The 16931-nt window shown below is 43.5% G+C and overlaps 1 protein-coding gene and 1 long non-coding RNA gene across 2 annotated transcripts in view; one reads left to right on the forward strand and one right to left on the reverse strand.

The window, feature by feature from the left end:
• The window catches only part of FAM107B (family with sequence similarity 107 member B), an 84255-nt gene extending 76190 nt beyond the window's left edge, over positions 1-8065 (reverse strand). Inside the window, exon 1 of the mRNA XM_006117117.4 lies at positions 7904-8065. The gene's annotated coding sequence lies outside the window, so the exon portion shown is untranslated. The remainder of the gene's footprint in view (positions 1-7903) is intronic.
• LOC112544801 (uncharacterized) lies at positions 4291-12156 on the forward strand. Its single transcript, XR_012903230.1, has 3 exons — positions 4291-4380; positions 10875-11110; positions 12015-12156. It is a non-coding gene; the product is annotated as an uncharacterized LOC112544801 (long non-coding RNA).
• The last annotated feature ends 4775 nt before the right edge of the window (positions 12157-16931 follow it).

A 16931-nucleotide genomic window follows, 5' to 3' on the forward strand; every position in this document is an offset into this window, starting at 1 on the left:
GCCTCAAGAAGGGGCAGGGGGAGTGATCCTGCGCAGGAACCAGGAGGTGAGCACTCCCCTGCCCAGAGGCTGGCAGCTGTGCAGCAGGAAAAGGGGCGGGAGAGCGCTCACCACCAGGTGAGTAAAAACATTTTTGTATACCCCGCACCCGAGTATACCCCACAGGGGGTGTGCGGGGATTGTAATAACGAATATAACCCACGGGTTATATTTGCTAAAATACGGTAAGTTGTTTTCAGTATATTTTACAGTATAGCTCTACTTCAAGAACAAGTTGCCTTGGAAACCTTCTGAATGAAAGGCACTATATAATGAATAATTATCATAATCTAAACTGGCCAAAGGCCAAAAAAAAAATCTTTAGGCTGCAAGTGAACACTGGCCTCCTGCCTCACTTACCTCACAAACTGACCTCCCAGAGACATTTGTATCCCATTCTACATCTCAAAGAGTACATCTACACAGCAACGTTATTTCAGAATAACTGACGTTATTTCAAAACAACAAAATGCATGTCTCTACACAGCAAGCCATTATTTCGAAATAACACTGAGCTGGAGGACTTCTTTCTCGGACTCCTGTAAGCCTCATTTCGCGAGGAGTAAGTGAAGTCGAAGGAAGAATGTTCTTCCTTCGGCTTCCTGCTGTATAGACAGCCAAAAGCCGAGTTAAGCTATTTTGACTTCATCTATGCAACTGACGTAGCTGAAGTTACCTATCTTAATTCGACTTTTGCCCTGCTGTGTAGACGTGCCCAGAGAGAGCTCAGATGTAACTAACCACATATACCCTTCCATGAAGTCCCTTATGGAATACCACAAAGAGAGAAAACCTAGAAGATTTTATCAAGTCAACGGAGTTGAAGGCAAATCATCCATTTCGCTGGTGGCACTTCAAGGAAACTAAAGGAGCAAAACCATTTTTCAATTTAAAAAGCAGATCAATGTACCTAGTGTTTATTTTTAGGTGCTACTCAGCAACCTGACCTGCCAGTCATCTTCTTAGCATATGGCACAACGTGCCTCAGGTGGCATGTGACCAGGTTTCACCACTCAATTCAGCCCGCTGGTTGGATCATTAGCTTCCCCCAGAGATGCTGATGGGGAGAGTGACAAACATTGATTCATGCCTCCTGACCTGCCAGGAAGGCATAAAATTTCACTTGGTCCAAATTAGAGATGTTAAAATGCATGTAAATGGCTAACCATGTAGCCGCTGAAAATGTCAGCGGTTACAGCAAGCTGCTCCCCAGGAGCTGGTGCATGCAGGGAGCCAGCTTTTAAGCCAGCTCTCTGCATGTACTGGTTCCTGCCTCCCACTCCTCGCTGCTGCCTCTGTATAAGAGATAGCGATATGAAATGGTAGGTGGCTCGTTGGGAGCCAGACTGGGAGCTGTGTGTAGTAGCCATTTGGGTAAAACGGATAAGCTTATGCATCTCGGTTACCCACTGAAATGGCTACACCCTTACTTCCCTTGTTCAAACTAGATTCCTTGCCTTCCTGAGCTTCCTGACAATAATATTTTCCCTTTACTTTGAATCTGAATTCAAAGGTAACTAAACAACTTTGATCCACGTGCTTAAGTGCTTTGCTTGGCAGGGGTCTAAACAGCACGTCCGAAAGTGTAAATTAATTCCTTAGAAATCATTTAAGTTTGCATACAAGTGCACATACATACGTGCAGCCCTAGATCTAGGATGTATTTATGTATAGCAGACCATTCTTGACCCACTTCTTGTCACGTCCTCTTAAAAGAGAATTAACATCCCTAGATATTTATTATTTTCAATAGAACAAAGGACAGTGTAAATACATGAGGTCACGTGAATGCCTATTCACTCTACACACAAGGCACTGAAAGAATTATTCCATTATCTCCCCCTCATAGAAACACACACTCCCCCAGCACTCTCTCTCTCACCATAAAAAGACTTTGTGGATGTCATCTCCATAAGCTACCTCCGACTGGCACAGCTTCCTTCTGGAGCTGATTCAACTCACTTCACTCCATGAATTAGCTAGCTTCAGCTGGCACAGGGGCGGTGAAATCAGTGTCTCTCAGAAAGGGGGGAACCCTCACTATTGAACTAAACAAAGTTATGGGCATGAAGGGAAACCCCCAATTATATCATCAACAATCTATCCTGGAAAATGACTGGCTGGCACACTACCTTCCACATCCTATGACTTCAACCGAGCAAACAATGGAGGTGCTAATTGTTCAAATTACAAGAGGTTGATAAAAACAATCTATTCACTGTCTTTTTTCTCCTCCCCCTCTCCCCCACTTCCCTTATTTATTCTTGGATCTGGACTTTTAATACTGCAGTCATGTGAAGAAGTGGGTTGTGCCCACGAAAGCTGATGATACCATCAACATGTTTTGTTAGTCTTTTGTTAGTCTTTAAGGTGCTATTAGACTATTCAATATTTTTTAAATTATATTAAGCTATTTCAAGGATCAAATATACATCACTTAAATAAATGTACATTGATCGCAAAGCTGAGGGACCTCTCTTACCACAAGTAAGGGGAGAAAAGACTCCCCTGGATTAGTCCAGTAGATTTCAGATTCTTAACTTGTTCTCTTGTAAAAATCACCCAGGCACAGAGGACCAAAACATGCCTATTCCCCCCCTCCCCCTTTTAGATCAGTGTGGGGTAGGAGAGAAGCCAGTGGTGAAGCTTTTGAACCCTCCCAACAGCTATACTGTCTTCCGTGCCTTTTCATGTCACAAAGAAGACTTCCATATTGATTGTGCCAAAGGCTACCAATAGTAGCTAGCTAGGATATCCCAGGAGAGGGAAATACAGAATTTGCAATATATCTTGGAAGCAATGTTCTCTCTAAACTTTTCCATCCATGTACGGGATTTTTCCATCCATGTGCAGAATAATTTTGTGCGCGCTAAAGCATGTGCAAATACACACCACCAACAGAAACAAAAAACCTAGCCCTGGGCACTCTGCTAATCAGCTGGGCAGCATCTGAATCTCTCCTGAGTGGCTGCACAGGCATGCAGGTTACAAGGATCACTGCTTGGTACTGCTTATAGGTTGGAATACGGACATAGGAAGTGGAGGGGATTTCTCTTCCTCAACTGCACAAACCCTGGTTTCTTGGACTATAGGATAAAATGAATTTCATCCTCAATTCCTGACTGCATTGCTTCTCCCTTTCTTTGAGAGTACGCACCTGTGCATTCTCTAGCAACATGAAACCAGAAATGTTAAAAAATAATATATGAAAAACCAAGGAACAAGACATACGAGAAACGGTTTCAAGTTCTTGCTTTGGTTGTGGAATTACAATTGTGGATACATTTGCCTAGGTCTATGACACACTACAGGCCTACCCCTGAATGTAAGGCAAGACATATTCAGCTATATTAAAATGTAAACTCCACTAGGTCATTAGAAACATTGGCATGATTGCTACTTTCTGTACCCTACTTTGGATTTGTGACAGCCTAATTGAGATGTTCTTTTAAAAAAAATAGAGTGCCCTACTGGAGTTCCACACACACACAGCAGCCAAAATCCCTTTTGGATTATTCATTTATAATCACAGCTGGAAGCCTGAAATTAAATATCTGCTCCCTCATCAAAATATCTTTTTCTGCATTGCTTTTATACACACACACACACAGACTTGTTATTGTAGGGTTGTGCAAAACAATCCATACAGGATTACATAAATTTTGCACACAGAACTGCCAACTACCAATCTCAATGTTGTAAGAAAATGTTGTTTTGACTTTAGTGTTTCTAGTCATTAAGCAAGCAAAGAGCCCAGACAGGAGATTCTGAAAAGTTTTAAGATTACAGTTACAGAGGAAGTGTTGGTTTGGTCAAAACACGCCTTTCCCCTTCACAGATGTCAGGACTTTCTGCTCTGAAGCTGAGATAATCTTCATGCTATTTCCTCTCATGTAGGGAAGTCACAGACTCGGTTCCCCACTACTATGCACCTTGTGTGGTCATTAACAGATGAAAATATATGCAAAACAAAATGTGAATGGTTATGTTTTACACACATGTAGTGACTGCACATCATGCAAGGCAGACAGCAGCTTTTTTCCTAACACTTGGAACAGAACCATGTATCTGTGTTGAGATTAGGGTAAGAGTCCCACCTGTACACTCATTTCACACTCCAGAGGTCTCTCCTGGTTGTATGGCCTCTCTATCAAAAAGTAGTTGCCATATAAATATGTGCCTTAAGTCACAACTACATACACCACAATCAAACCAAATCCTATGATAAAAGTGGTTTCCTGCTGGTCTGCTCAGTCAGGCTTGGCCATGTCTCTTTGTTTCACTCCTCATGATTTGTAGGGAGAAGAAAGGATGTTCCACAGCTCTCCTCTGTGACAAGGGGTAAGTTATTTTGTTTCCTTGCATTTCTGTTCCCCCTACGGGAAAATAGCAATTCCTACTCCACAAAGATGTTGTGAGGATAAATAAATTAAAAGTTTGGGAGCTGCTCACATGCTTCACTAACGGGAGACTATACAAGTACCTAACCCTAACCCTAAGATTAAGACCCTCTTTCCCCTCAATCATCCCATCTATCCAGAACTACCTTCCCTAAAGAAGACATGTTTGCTTCAACTCAGCTTTAAGCCACCTTTTTCCATTTATCTTAGGGTTGATTCTTAGCCTTGCTGTCACATCCTTCCATCTTCTTCTCCTTCCTGTAGCTAATATACAAAAACCCTGCTAACTGTTTCTTCCTGTGCTCCATCTTTGCATATCATTTTTCTGCATCTGCTCTTATGAAGAACACTTTACCCAACTCCGTAAATCAATACTGCTTCTTGATCTCATTGAGAAGCACTGATCTCTTAAACGCATTGAACTATACAAAAATACACTGAATTGCACCTTTGACTTATCAAACTGTTTCAAACTTGGCTGTTACACGAGGCAACTTTATTTTAAAAGTCTGCCACCTGAGTAAATGTACATGAATTTGTTTATTATAGGAATTAGCTTGTAAAAATAAGTAGAACCCTGCACAAATAAAAAAAATGTGTATCCACATCTGTATCTGCAAAAATGAGCTGCAGAGAATATGGAGACCCGCAGATATTTGCAGATTTGCAGGGCTCTAAAAGAAAGTTGTGTGCAGAAAAGACATTCAGAACTCCAGTTACCACCTAGTTCTTAACTTACCAAGCTATGGACTGTTACCAGCAGATGCTTCAGTGCAGTTAGCAACCTCAAGGTAAGCTGGAGTTCAGAGGAGCCATGCTCCACTACCTTTTCTGAATTAAGATGCAAGGACTGCAGAAGTGAGTTTGCAAGTTAAGGGACATAAGAGAAAGTAAGTGGACAGAATATTTAGAGGAGTTGTTATCCAAAATCTGGGGATTCCGGGGGAAGGGGGCTGTGAGCAGGTTTATGGGGGGCACCAAGCAGGGCCAGCATTAGACTTGCTGGTCTCAGGGAAGAAAGGCAAAGCCCCACCATATCAAACTGAAGTCCTGGTCCCCGAGTCCTGGCACCTGGGGCTGACGCCAAAGCATGAGCAGTGTAAGTAGACAAGGATCCCTGCTGCATGGGGCCCCAGGCAATGGCCCTACTTGCTATCCCCTAATGCCAATCCTGACTTTTAAATACAGAAAACCAATTACTATGGCACGGAGGGGCAGAGAAGTTTTATAGCATGTTGAGGGGGAAGCCTCGGAAAGAAAAAAGTTGATTGAGAGGGTCTCCTCAAATGACTCTCCAGCACAGCTCACTACTGTCTATTAGGCATTACCATAACACAAATAATTAATATTACCTGAGCACTGAGGATAGTGCAGCAAATTTAATTCCAACATTCTTGGATCATGTAAAATGAAATTCAGACTTAACATGCCAAAGTCACCTGTGGTGTCATGGAGTTCCAGCAGGAATGAACTGGCCCAAAGATATTTTAATACAATAAAATATTTTTGGGGGCACGGCAGGGGGGCTTACGGCCTAACCACTGGTGACTAAGCAAATATCACCCACCACAAAAAAGCAGGTATCACATCCATATGATGCATTAGCTATCTTCCCAACATTATTGCTCCAAGTAATATTAACATCAGATGGCGTAAAGGTTCATTTCAGAAAGGAACATTTAAAAAAATAGAGTTGCACTGCTGCTTCAATTGCCTGCACAGTATCCCATGAGATCCTCAATCAACTACACAAGTGAACACAGCATTCTTCCATGCCAGCATGACTCTGCTAATTCAACAGAAATCAATACTGTGAATATCCCAGTCATTGCTATAGGATTTGGTAGTTAACCAACCCCTGGGAGTGCGCACACCCTCCCTCTCCCCAAATTTAGAATACTACTACTGCCAAAAGTGACTTGGAACAATCCTCTTATCATTGACTATACACAGCAATTATATCATTCAGAAATAACTCTTTATGGTTTTAATTTTACTATTCAGAAGTCTCAATTAAATTAAATGTTCATGAGTTCCTGTCGCATTCCTGAGTTTGCTACAAACAGGCATGAGATTCATTATGCAGAACTGAGATCCTGTGCACATTGTCCCACAAAGCCTCACAATCCAGTCTAGCATGTACACAGGCTTGCAGGCTAGTCAGACTACATATGGCTGATGTCACAATGCCAAATGACGTAACAGAATTAATAATTTTACCTGTAAACGTATAATATACACCGTTTCCCTTCTGATCTCTAAATCAAATAAACACAGATTTTATTAGCAAAACTGTATCTAGGCTGTTAACTTTTTGTACTGGGTTTTTAACCCAAAGCATTACAAAAATCTAGTGATTTACATCCTCCCAGACACTAAGGGGAATTCTGACAAAATCAGAAACTGTAAGAGTAAAACCAAGAAGAGAAACACAGGAAAAAAACATTCTCTGTGGCTACACAATTTATGGTAAGTTTGGTGAGTGGAAGAGCACGCTCATAATCCATCCGCCTACCGTCAGAACTTCAAGGTGGGACATTGTTTTCACACTTTAGTGCCAGGATGACCTAATAGGTCTTGCCACCCTATCGTATCTTTAATTGTCAATCCAAGTGCACACATATATTCCTAGATGTCTTGTTAGACGTCTGTGACTAATGGAAAGAGGATCTAAGTCTCACCCACCTTCTTTAGCACATGGAAGAGCAATGAAGAGTTAACACAGAAAAGACACGCTGGAAAGAGACTCAGGAAATAGAAGTTACTTCGGAGACACATGCTGGCGAACAAAGATACCCCACAAACTCCTTAAAAGGGTAGAAGCCAAACGAAGGGGAAACCTACCATTATCTGCAAAAAATAACTGTTCTGCCCTAGATTAAAAATGCCTCGTGGCCAAGAACCCTGATTTCAGATCCAGATTTAGCTCATTATCTGTCCAGGGAACCACGATTCACTGAGCATCCTTCCTTTTAAAGGATCAACTCTCTGTGCCTATTTTTTTTTAAATTTCCTTTGTACGGCACTTAAGGAAAAGCCCTACAAGACGGGCACACAGACCCCTTCCTTCCGTTTCTGTCTGGGAGCAAAGAAGGGGCACTCCCCCACCGCCAGGTCAGTTCCTCGGATGCAACCCGACAGCATTTGCACCCCGCATGGGGCGGCTAGAGGGAACTTTTCTTCAATGAAAGGCCAGGAGCTGCAGCTCCCCTGACACACACGAGCAGATTTGCAGCCCAAGGCGGCGGGGGAAGGTTGGGGGGAGGGAAGAGATGTATTTGCTATTAAGTTAGAAAAACGTAGGGAAGGTGCTTTTCCTCCGCCCTCCCTAGCCCCCTGCGCCTCTCGTGAATAAACCAACTGGCTTTGATTTTTTCCAGCAGCTCCCCCAGCAAACGCACAGCCCCTCGAGCAGAGAGTCTTTGTGTGCAGTGCAAAGCAGAGCGCGCGACCCAGACACCTACCTCGCCCCTCTGGGCGGCTCTGCCCCTGAGCTGCCACAAAGGAACCTTCCTTCCCCCGCTGGCAGCGCCCGCTGCGCTCCGCGCGAGAGGCTCCCACACGCGCTCGTGCCGCCGCCGCTGCTGCTGCGCTGCTGCTGCCCTCGCTCAGACACAGGCAAGCCCTGGCTCCGGCACGGGGCGGGGGAACAGGCGGGGACTGGTGCTGAGTCACGGCTCCTCCTCCTCGGCACCCCGCCCAGCTGGCGGGGCATGCACCTAGCTCGCGCCTCCTTTGTTGTCGCGCTCCCGGGGAAGGGGGTCTGCGGGGAGAAGTTGGGGGCGGGAGGTCACGCTCTGCTGTGAGCTTCCCAAGGAGGGGGTTAGCGAGCGTTGTGTTTGGGAGGCAGGGAGCAGGAGAAGGTATTAGGACTGGTAGCCTGAGCCCCACACACCCGAGGAGAAGGGTGTGTGCACCTGCCCCACCCCACAGTGCTCCTGTGAGGCTGGGGCTGCCTCGGGGGCCAGAGAGGAGGAGGAGGAGAATTGTGCTGGTGTTAGGCCAGGGGCGGGCTTGTTGCATGGTTAAAGTACTGGACTGGAACTGGGGGATAGGGAATGCTGTCCTGGCTCTGCCACAGACATTCTGTGTGACCTTGGGCAAATCACCTAAGCCTGGGTTAAGCCTCAGAATCAGATTTGACCTAGCCACCTTGCTCAGGCCTAAGAAAAATTTCACCCCTTTGCAAAGGGGTTAGGCCGGAAAATTCCTCCAACAATCTACCTATCACCCTAGGAAGAGGTGGATTAAGTATAGCAACAGAAAAGTTTTCCCTCCATGTAAGAAGCATCTCCATTACAGTTCTACAGTGGTACTAGTAAAACACCATAGCTGTGCCATTGCAGCATAAACATATCCTTCATCTCTTGGTGTTTCAATTTCTCCACATTTAAAATGGGGATTAATTTTTTTTTTCTTCCCATTCTTGTCTATTTTGTCTATTTAGACAGAGATGGAACTGTTTCTTAATGTGTATTTGTATGGTGCCGTAGCAAAATAGGGCCCAGGTCTCTAGACCAAAAGTCCCCAAAGTATGGGGCACGCCCTTCCAGAGGGACATGGAGAAATTTGGGGAGTGTAGCTGGGACCTGGACCAGTTCTCTTGGGAATCAGGGAGGAAGCATCACCTAGCTCTGCTCTTGACTCCAGCCCCAGCAGCTGGCCCTGGTTCCCAGCTCTCTTACCCATGTCCATGATCTTCCCTTGGAGGCAGGGCCCCCTTCCTAGTGCCGGCTCATGGATGAGGTAAGGAGGGCATGAGGTAAAAAGTCTGAGGACTAATCCTCTAGGCAGTACCATAATAAAAATAAAACAAAAAGAGAAAGGGAGGAAAGTGGGAAAAGAGAAGGCAATGGGAAAAAGGGTTTCCTGTCAATTGTATAAATCCCAGATGTTCCACGCAGGTTGACACATTGTTTAAGAGCTGGGATTGAGGAGTCTTTCCTTGATGTTGTAGTTGTCTCTCTCTTAAAAGAGGAAACAGATCAAACTGCAGTGGACTGAATTTTATGGCAGGAAAAATATGGTTTGCTTTAATTGTAGATATTTTCTGAAGATAGTAAAGCATTAAATCCTTTTTGGTATCTCATTTACTTGGGAAAGTGACTCATTCTTTTCTTTATCCAAAGAGTAAGCTCCAACTGTATTTTTGTTTTAATTTTCCTCCCCCCCCCCCCCCGTCTATTTCTTCTCTTTTTTTATCCAAAAATAAAACAAATCTATCCCATCCCCAATTAATATTTCTGCCTATTACTAAAAGTGGATTGAAGCCCCAATCCAAGCAATGGATCCATGGAGACAGACCTAGGCATCCTTGTGGATCCGAGTGTCGCATGAGGGTGTAACTCAGTGGTCACCAATCAGTAGATCGAGACCTACCGGTAGATCTTGGAGCCTTTGACAGGTGATCCTGACTGGTTTGGCCAAGAGGCTGTCAAGTGCCAGCACTTCAGCTGCCCCTCCCCCCACTGCTGGTCATCTCCTGCCCTTTGCCTTGGAGCTGCCCCTCCCCCTTGGGAGCCCCCTGTTTTCTGTGCAGGGCAGGGGAGGCAGAAGAGGAGCCGATGTCAGGCTGCCCCCTCCCACTCTATCCTAGCTCCACAGAGCAGACAGGGGCACAACAGGACTCGAGATGGAGTTTGATGGCTACTTTAGGGAGTGGTGCAGGGCCAGGGCAGGGGTGAGCCTGCCTTAGCCCCACTGCACCACCACCCAGAGGCCACCTGAGGTAAGTAGTGCCCAGCTGGAGCCCACATCTCAAACTCCTACCCCAGTCAGGAACCCCTCTGGCACTCCAAGCCCTTGCCCCAGCCCTGAGCACCCCTGCATCCAAACACCATCCCAGAACCTACACCAAGAACCCACTCTGATACCCCAACTGCCTGCCCCAAGAGCAGCTCAGAGCCCTTCTCACACTCCAGATCCCTTACTCCAAGACAAGAGACGGAGGATGGAGTGAGCCAGGGTGGGGCCTCGGAGAGGAGGAGGGAAGGAGGCGGGGCAAGGGTATTTATATTTGAGGTAGATCTTGGATTGCACTTACGTTCAAAAAGTGATCTCGTGCTTAAAAAGGCTGGAGACCACTGGTGTAACTGATAGCATTAGATGGGTATGTGGGCTAGCTGAGTTCAATTTCTGACTCTTCAATACACTTCTTGGGTGATCCTAAACAAGTAATTTAATCTCTCTTTGTCATAGTTCCTCCTCTGTAAAACATATATATTAATAATAGTGCATCTGAAATTACAGAATATATAAGATGGAAATCTGTTTCAATATAGACAGTACACACTGGAAAAGTAAAAGACAATTTGGAACAACAGCACAGATACTTTGAGAATGCACAAATCATTAATGAGCCTTCTTGGATTGTTAATTGCAATACATGTTTTACATCCTTGGATTCACCTAGTCATTCTGTATTTTTATTACTAGGAAACTTTTCTTTAGCAAATAACTTGGATTGCAGTGAAGGACAGTTGCAATAGCAGCAGAATCTTGAATCATACAAATAATGAACATCTCTTTCATGGCACTCAGCCATACCATCTCAGGATCTCATCTCAGCAGCCAAGCAGGGTTAGACAATAAGCAAAACTTAAATATGGGAAACCTTCGAGAAAAAAATCCAACAATTTGTTGAATAAAAGACTTCAGATGTACAGAAGAAGGTGAGGCGCTCTTTTAACTGAGTCATTATCCCAGCATGGTTATGGACATTAGTGTATGGTTGGAATTACTGGGTTTTTTTGTTGTAGTTATTTTTGTTTTTTTAGGGTAAGATGTAAAGCTATAGTCCTGACCATATGTGGTTTTTAAGGATTGTTTGGCACTTTCTGTAAGGCTATGTCTTCACTAGGAGAACAGGCTGTGATGCTGGGCAAATCACTGAAAACATTTTTTTTGGGGGGTGACCATAAATTGTGTATTCCTTATTTTCTTGGTGCCTAATTTAGGACAGCAAAGATCAGATTTGCAGATGTGCTGAATATTCACAGCTACAACTGAATTCAACTGGAGTGGTGCTATGAACAAATAAACAACTGTTTTAAAATACTGAGTCCTCTGAAATATTAGCCCACAGGCATCTGAGATTAGGTACCAAAAATTAGTGGATAATTTTGACAGTTTTGGCCTCAGTCATTCAATGCCTCAGCTTCCCATCTGTAAAAGGAGACTGATAATACCACTTTACCAATGCATTGTGAAGATAAATGTGTAATTGTTTATGGATGGGGGCCAAGAGACTTGCTGGGTCCCTAGGCCACTTGGGGAGGGGGGTATGGCAGAAAGGGCAGGGCTGGGGCTAGCCTCCCCCCCGCTAGCTTTTCAGCACCTCCCGGAATGTCCTACACAGGGGCATTTTAAGGGCTTCTGGTGGCAATTTAAAGGGCCCAGGGCTCTAGCTGACTCCACTGATGCAGTAGTGGTGGTAGCCAGGCCCTTTCAAATCACTGGGTCCCAGGGCAGTTGCCCCCTTTGTTCTCTTCCCCATCCCCTGTTTCTGGAGCACTCATATGCTACAAAGAGAATATCACAGAAATGTCTCAGAGGAAATTAACAATTCTGTTTTAGTGTAAGGATTGAACAGTATGCAGTAAACATGACGTGGGATCATACACTGAATGAGGAGCACTGAATGAAGCAGTTATCCTGTGGAAAAATAGTATGTGATCATGTAATTAAAGACTCTTGTAGTGCATATGCATAAGGGTAATAAATTAAGCCTGCTCAGTGAACCCTAACTGTGGCATTTCCAAATGTTTGACTGCTTGATGTGCAACTTTAATGTCCTTTTCATAAAATGTTTGTATATAATTAATAGGTATTTGAGGAGGTATCTGAGCCATTAGCCCTCATCTTTGAAAAATCATGGTAGACAGGAGAGATTCTAGAAGACTGGAAAAGGGCAAATATAGTGCCCATCTATAAATAAAGAAATAAGAACAACCCAGGAAACTACAGACTAGTCAGTTTAACTTCTTTGCCAGGAAAGGTAATGGAGCAAATAATTAAGGAATTCATCTGCAAACATCTGGAAGATAATAAGGTGATAAGTAACAGTCAGCATGGATTTGTCAAGAACAAATCATGTCAGACCAATCTGATAGCTTTCTTTGACAGGATAACAAGTCTTGTGCATATGGGGGAAGCAAATCTAGACTTTATTAAAGCATTTGATACAGTCTCGCATGCACTTCTTTACTAGGGAACTACAACATAGATGGGGCTACTATATGGTGGGTGCATAACTGGTTCAAATAACCATTCTCAGAGAGTAGTTATCGATGATTCACAGTCATGATTGAAGGGCATAACAAATGGGGTTCTTCAGGGATCAGTTTTGGGACTAGTTCTGTTTAATAGCTTCATCAACAATTTAGATAATGGCATAAAGAGTATGCTAATAAATTGTACAGATGTTACCAAGCTGGGAGGGTTTACAAGTGCTTTGGGTCATAATTCAAAATGATCTGGACAAACTGGAGAAATGGTCTGAAATAAATAAGATGAAGTTAAATAAAGACAAATGCAAAGTGCTCCACTTTCACACATACAAAATGGGAAGTCACTGTCTAGGAAGCAGAACTGCAGAAAGGGATCTGGGGGTCATAGTGGACCACAAGCTAAACATGAGTCAATAGTCTGACATCTTTACAAAAACATCCGGTGTCACTCTGGGATGCATTAACAGGAGTGTTGTGAGCAAGACACGAGAAATAATTCTTCCCCTCTACTTTGCTCTGATTAGGCCCAAATAGAATATTGTGTCCAGTTCTGGGCACCACATTTCAAGAAAGATGTGGAGAAGTTGGAGAGGGTCCAGAGAAGACTTTTAATCATTTTTGTTGCTTTAGAATAAGACTGAAAGAACTGGGTTTGTTTAGTTTGGAAAGGAGAAGAGTGAGGGGGGACATGATAGCAGCTTTCAAGTACCTAAAAGGGTGTCACAAGGAGAAGATGTGAAGAAACTGGAGAAGGTCCAGAGAAAAGCAACAAAATGATTAAAGGTCTAGAAAACATGCCCTATGAGGAAGACTGAAATAATTAGGTTTGTTTAGTTTGGAAAAGAGACGACTGAAAGAGGACATGATATCAACTATATCAATACCTAAAAGGGTGTTGTAAGCAGAAAGGAGAAAAAATATTCTCCTTAACCCCTGATAATAGGACAAGAAGAAATGGGCTTAAACTCATCAAGGGAGGTTTAGGTTGGACATTAGGAAAAACGTCTTGGTTGTCAGCATGGTTAAGTACTGGCATAAATTGTCTAGGGAGGTTATGGAATCTCCATCATTGGAGATCTTTAAGAACAGGTTAGAGACTGCATTGTGCTAGACACCTCACAAACACATAGTGGCTGTGTCTACACTGGGCCACTTATTCCGGAAAATCAGCTGCTTTTCCGGAATAAGCTGCGAGCTGTCTACACTGGCCCTTGAATTTCCGGAAAAGCAACGATGCTCTACTGTACAAAATCAGCTGCTATTCCGGAAAAACTATTCTGCTCCCGCTCAGGCATAAGTCCTTATTCCGGAACACTGTTCCGGAAAAGGGCCAGTGTAGACAGCCCAGTAGTCTTTTCCGGAAAAAAGCTCCGATCACGAAAATGGCGATCGGGGCTCTTTTCCGGAAAAGCGCGTCTACATTGGCCACAGACACTTTTCCGGAAAAAGGGCTTTTCTGGAAAAGCAGCCTGCCAATGTAGACGCTCCTTTTCCAGAAAAACTGAAAACGGAATAGTATTCCGTTTTAAGCATTTCCGGAAATTCATGCCAGTGTAGACACAGCCAGTGAGAGACAGTTCCTTCCCTGAATATCTCATATCTATATCAGGGGTGGGCAAATACCAGCCCATGGATTGGATCCAGTCCACCAGGGTTATTCCCTGGCGCGCCCACACCTCCATGTTTACCTGTTCCTCTGCAGGTATTGGATGAGCTCAGCTCTCATTGGCTATGGATGATCTTTTGCAGCCAATGGGAGTGACAGGAAGTGGTGTTCCAGTTCATGCCGCTTGCCGCTGCTCCCAATGTCTGCAAAAAGTGATCCGCAGACAACGAGAGCTTGTCGTCTCCCGATACCAGTGGAGGCACTGGTAAATGTAGTGGCAGTGGTCCTCCAGGGACTAACCCTGGCAGGCCACCACTTTTTTCCTGCCCACCCCTCAATACACACCCATACACACACACACACACACACACAAAACAGACAAAGGGTGGAAGAGGCATGGAGAGATTAAATGACTTGCGCAAAGTTGCACATCAGCAGTAATCAGAAATGGAAATCTATTGTCCTAACTCCTAGTCCAGTGCCTTTTCCACTAAATTACACTGCCTTATCAAATAATGGGTCTAGTGAACTCTAGACAATACTTGCAAAACTCTTAGGGATCCTTCTGGATAAAAGTTACTATACAAGACATTTTACCAAAAATAGTGTATTGGAATCCCAGCCATGAATGAGCTGGCTGCACTTCAGATCATCTCTCAAACTGAAAGATACACTAGAAATATTTCACAAGATATGCCTTATTTTTTTATTCATATTTATGGCCAAAAGTACACAGTCATTTAATTTATGAACATCATGTAACACAATCATTCGGCATACTTGGTATCTTATGAATAAAATGGTTTCTATTAAGTATCTTGAGTTTTCTTATCTGTGTGTGTGTATATATATATATATATATATATATATATATATATTTAAAAAGAAACAATAAAGAAAAGTATATTACATTATTTAGACTGTAAGCTCTTTGGGGCAGAGACTGTCTCTTACTGGGCGTCTCTATCATCCCTAGAGCAAAGGGACCCTGGCTGCTACAGTAATAAGATAATAATAATCATAAGGTACTTTCTGTTGCAAAATCATGGAGCAGATACTCTGGTGGCATCAAGCTGGGTCATTCCATTGAGTTCAAAGGAGCAACACCACTTTCCATCAGATGAGGATCTAGCCTTCTGTGTTTGAATTTGTTTATTTTTAAAATGGTTGTCTAGACTTTTAATAAACAAAACCAGTATGACTGTAGGGTTCTATGGTCATTTTTAGTGCTACAACGTAGCAGAAACATCAGTTATGTATCTGAGAAAACATCTGCTATACGCATTATAAAGGATATGAACATCATGAAATTATAGCTTTCTCTTTTTTCTTTACATAAAGCCTGGGGCATAAAAGGGATTTCCTCAGAGTTTTCCTGTGTATTAAAATTCAAGACCAGGATGCCACCTTGGTTTCCTCTTTTTCTACGCATTCAGTGAAAGGAAACGATTCTGGATCAAATCACATAGAGCACTGGAAAAAACAGAGTACTTTACATACAGTCTTTCAAAAACTTAATTATCTATTAGACTGTATCTTTCTGTAGGAGGGATATAGACACATCCCATATGTTAATAGTTGGACTCTGTGGTTGACCTACAGCTCAAATAATCTATATTGTGATTAATGGTACACAGCTGGATACAAAATATGTTTGTTCCAAAGGCTGCCAGACAAAGGAGGATTCTATTTACCCTGCAGCAGGGACTCTGGGCAGCTAGAGCTGGGGCCATGTTACCTGCTCCATTCTCAGGCTACGCCACCCAGCACTCCAGAGCGGAGCGTGCTGCAGCTGCACCGTCCACCCACTTTACACGCTAGTGCTGGCTGCATGGCATACTGGAGCTGCAGGTGCTACAGCCATGCGCCAGGGCTGGGGTGCACAAGGGCTGAGGACTGCAGCGGGGGTGCTTTGGACTCCTGTGGGGGAGTAGGGCCAATAGTGAGGGAAAAGGGAGAGGCCTCAGGCACAGGGGGAAGGGCCATGGGCTAGCCTCCCCCAATGGCAAGGTCACCAGCTACCAATGATCATAGAACTTCCAATTTAATAGCACACTACTGGTCTCATTCATGTTGACTGCAATATCATTGCAAAAGTGAGTTTAAAATATCCTGCGTTTCTGCCTAGCAGTAGGGCTGCCCAAAAAACAAATACTCCTGCTTCTAGAACTCACATGGGTGACAAATCAATACCCTAGAGGCAACCCAAGAAAAACATGCGAGATAGGTTGCTCTCTTCCTAAGGTCAGAGTCTGCTTCTTTTTTGCTCTACCCCAGGCAGGATAAAGCCTCAGGAGATGCCTGACGTTCAGTTGAAATGAAAAGTAATACATTTGATTTATGATGCAAATGAATGTCAGAAGGGAACTGGAATGAGAAAGAGTTTCTTTGACATTATAACACCCCAGGCATTACAATATATAGGGGAAGTTCAGATCCAAGAAGAGATCAAACTGTATCATTGCTGAGAAGAATCCATTGGTCCAGTTTATAACTCCCTGAAAATAAAATCTTAATAATATGATGGAACATTTTCATTTCTATTGCCTTCCATACTCATTACTAGGGTCAGCACTATAAAATTTCCTGATTCTTCATTTCTTTAATTAAGATTCACCTCTTTTCAGACAGTGAAAATTGTGTGGAGTTTGATGCTGT

The sequence above is a fragment of the Pelodiscus sinensis genome, chromosome 1 (assembly GCF_049634645.1).
Source record: "Pelodiscus sinensis isolate JC-2024 chromosome 1, ASM4963464v1, whole genome shotgun sequence".
NCBI classification, from domain to species: Eukaryota; Metazoa; Chordata; order Testudines; family Trionychidae; genus Pelodiscus; species Pelodiscus sinensis.